We start from the raw sequence: 3581 nt of genomic DNA on the forward strand, positions 1-3581 counted from the left end.
CCTGAACAAAACCCAGGTTCTGTTAGAAAGAAAGAGTGGTGGGAGATAGTTTTTTGGATAGGCAGTAAACAGGATTTCATATATGTTCTTGAGGTTACTATAGATGAGGTTATCTATTGCTACATTAAAAACTGCCCCAGAACTTAGTGCCTTAAATCATTATTTATTTTGCACATAAATATAACAAGTGGGACCCAGGAGCAATGCTCATCTCTTCGTGTGGCATTGGCTGGGGGTGACTCTACTGAGAAAGGAATCTTCTCTAAGAAGCTTCACTCATATGCTGACAAGTCTCCAGCCAGTGACCTCTGGGAGAAGTGGAGACGGGCTTATGCAGGACCAAAGCAGCAGCCTCAGAATCTCAAGCTGTTCCTGGTTTCCTGAAAGCAGAACTAACAGATTTCCAGGTGCCAGTAGCCCTAATCAACACCTCCCCGGCGCCCTGTCAAAAGGATCCTTCAAGACCTGGTAACCCAAATCCCCTTTAGCCACTTAGTGACGAGAGGCCACAGATGGCAGCAGGCAGGAAGCACAAGGCCTGGAAACAGGACGTTGTCAGGAGGGTACGCCTTTAAGAGGATGAGGGATGCATCTTGGGTCTTACCCAGTGTAGCTCTGGCAGTCCTCAGCCTCAGTCTTCTCTGGGTCCTTGTGGATGACAAAGAAGCCCTTCTTCACAGAGCAGCACCTCTGAGTGGGTCTGTGAAAGACCTGCTGTGACCCGCAGCAGCTTACGTCAGAGTTGCTGGAGTCAAGGGCCACTAGTCCACAGATGGACTAGGGAAACCTCAGCCCGTGTGAGACCCAAGGGGCAAGCTCCTAATCTGGACAATCAAGAGTCCTTGCTTGCAAAGGTCAGATTTTATATATTATTCCTCCATGCAATACTGTTGTTTCCAATGGCCTCAATAGCTGCTATAAAAATGAGGTGATCACAGAAGCTAGCAATGGCCTGTGGACACTTTTTGGAGGCTCACTGCATCATCTGCTAAGCTGTCTTGCCAAAAAATGGAATTTAAAATCTGATGAAGCTTCTGACTACTAGTTTACAGGATAAATAAGGAATAGAGGAATACATTAACAGACCCCACAATTTCAGCAAAATTCAGAATATGAAAGCTATAGGACAAAAGAAAAATAAGCTACAGGACAAATGACTTGGTTTTTTTCAACAAATAAATTGCAAAAAAGGAAATAATGATCCATGCAACATCATAGGTAAATCTTGAAAACGTGCTAAGTGAAAAAGGTCAGTCATGGGAGGCCATATATTGTACGATTTCATTTATATAAAATACCCAGAATAAACAAACCTATAGAGACAGAAAGTAGATTAGTGGTTCCCAGGGACTGCACGAAGAGGGAAATAAGGAGTGACCGATCAGGGGTAGGGTTTATTTTTGGGGTGATCACAATGTATGAAAATGAATTATGGTGGTTATTGTACAACTCTGTGAATATGGTAAGAACATTGAGTTGTATACTTTAAATGGATGGATTATATGGCATATGAATTTTAGCTCAATAAAGCTTGTTGAAAAATAAATCACAAGAGGAAAAGGGAAGGGAAACTTTAGACTAAGAGACTTGAAACACATTGATCAAATGAAATATGTGGACTTTGGTTGATACTGATTGAAAATGTTTTAAAATTATGAGACAATTGGAAAACTTTGCACACTGACTAGATATTTGGCAATATAAAAATTATTGTTAATTTTTAAGTGTGATAATGGTATTTTAATTATTTTTAATAGTCCTTATCTCTTGGAGATACACAGTAAAGTGTTTAAAGATTAATTATTATACTTGGGATTTGCTTTAAAATAATCTAATGTAAGGGGAATATAGACAAAGTGAGATTGACATATATTGAAATTATTGAACCTAGCTGATGGGTACCTACAGGTTCATTATATGTTATTCTTAATTTGGGATAGTTTAAATTTTCCCATAACAAAAAAAGAAAAATATTAATGCTTAAAAATTACAAAGAAAAGAGATCTTTAGTTATGGAATTCAGACATGGAACTGACTGGAAACAAATAGACCAAAAATCAACCAAGTGTTTGAAAGAATTCTATTCTAAAAGAAACCATAAGCCTGGCCTCTTGAAGACTGTAATTGCTCAGTATCTCAGAGAAGTGAGCTGACTTCCACAGCTGCTTTTACCCTGGGGCATTTGCTGATTCTGTGAGTAAACGGGAGACCGAGAATCTGGGTTTGCACCAACAGAGAACCACTTCTAGAGGACAGAGCCATAATCAGACACTTTGGCAGACACTTGGGAAGCCTCAAGGACACAGGTGTTTTTCCCTTTTGTTATTTGCAAAACCTGGATCTATGTGTATATAGATGTAGCTATGAACAAAACCAAATCTCTCTGTGTCCCAGATGTCATTTCATTTTTAAGTTGCATGTTGTGACCTTTGACTGTTTTTTGTTTGTTTGTTTTTACTGGGTTAAGTGGCTTTATTAGAGAAATCCAAGATTACGATGGACTTAAGAGTTGGCATTGGGGCCCTTCCCAACCTCAGTGTTCTTAGCAAGCATATCGTAGCTTTCTAGGTGATGATTATTTGTGTTCCTTAAAATGTAGCCATAAATACTGTCATGCATGGTGTCAGGCAGGGTCTCAGCTCCTGTTCCCCACACAAGAACACAGGATATGGCTAGGCCAAAAAGGAACACCCACGGAGCCATGGGTAGGGGACTCATACCACTATAGTCTCACTGGAGGCTGGATTCTACCCAACGTGTGACCTGCTGTCCACTTTTCTGCCAACCGACCTCACTTGCTAACTGCAATCCGCGCTTGCTAGCTCAGCCACCATCTTCTTGCTAGCCCCCATTTTCTGCTAGCGTAGCCACGGCAGTTATATTAGTGGCCAATGGCTCACTGGTTACAGCAGACGACCAAGTAGCCACAGCTGATGGCCATCCAATCACAGTTGATGGCCATTTACTACCTGAGCCAGCACCTTTCCACGTGAGGTCGAGACCCTGGAAACTGCACTCCTGGCTCTGTCCCCACAAATACTTTCATTAGTAACCACCAGAATGGCATGACAACTGAGATGAATATCCAACTGGTGATGGTATCAATTTTAAACAATCGTCTATCAAAGACCACCAGGAGGTATGGCCACTGGCGATACTTCATTCTTTCTCCCTTTGTCTTGTCAATTATTAGTACTGAGTTAAACAACAAAAAAGTGCAGTAACAAGGATCTGTTAGCAGAGAATAATTTGCACAGAACTACTGGGTCTTGTGTCTTCTTGCTCCTACTTCCCTGTAAGCAATTACCCTATAATAAATTATGTTATATTCTATGGAGTTGCCTGCATTGTTCTTTGGTCTGAAGATACCTTCTTCTATGGTGGCCATTACACATTTGCCCCACTGTCAGACATTATATAATGCATGAGATTGAAAACCTAAGCAAAAAGTCTCTGAAAAGCAAAGTGGAACTTACCATGGTCCCACAGATGAAGATTAGAGTTCATGATTCACCAAAGAAGAGCCCTGGAGTAGATAACAGATTCTCAGATGAAAACCTGAGAGGGCTGTGGGTGAGCCG

The sequence above is a fragment of the Rhinolophus ferrumequinum genome, chromosome 15, assembly GCF_004115265.2.
Source record: "Rhinolophus ferrumequinum isolate MPI-CBG mRhiFer1 chromosome 15, mRhiFer1_v1.p, whole genome shotgun sequence".
Classification (NCBI taxonomy): domain Eukaryota; kingdom Metazoa; phylum Chordata; class Mammalia; order Chiroptera; family Rhinolophidae; genus Rhinolophus; species Rhinolophus ferrumequinum.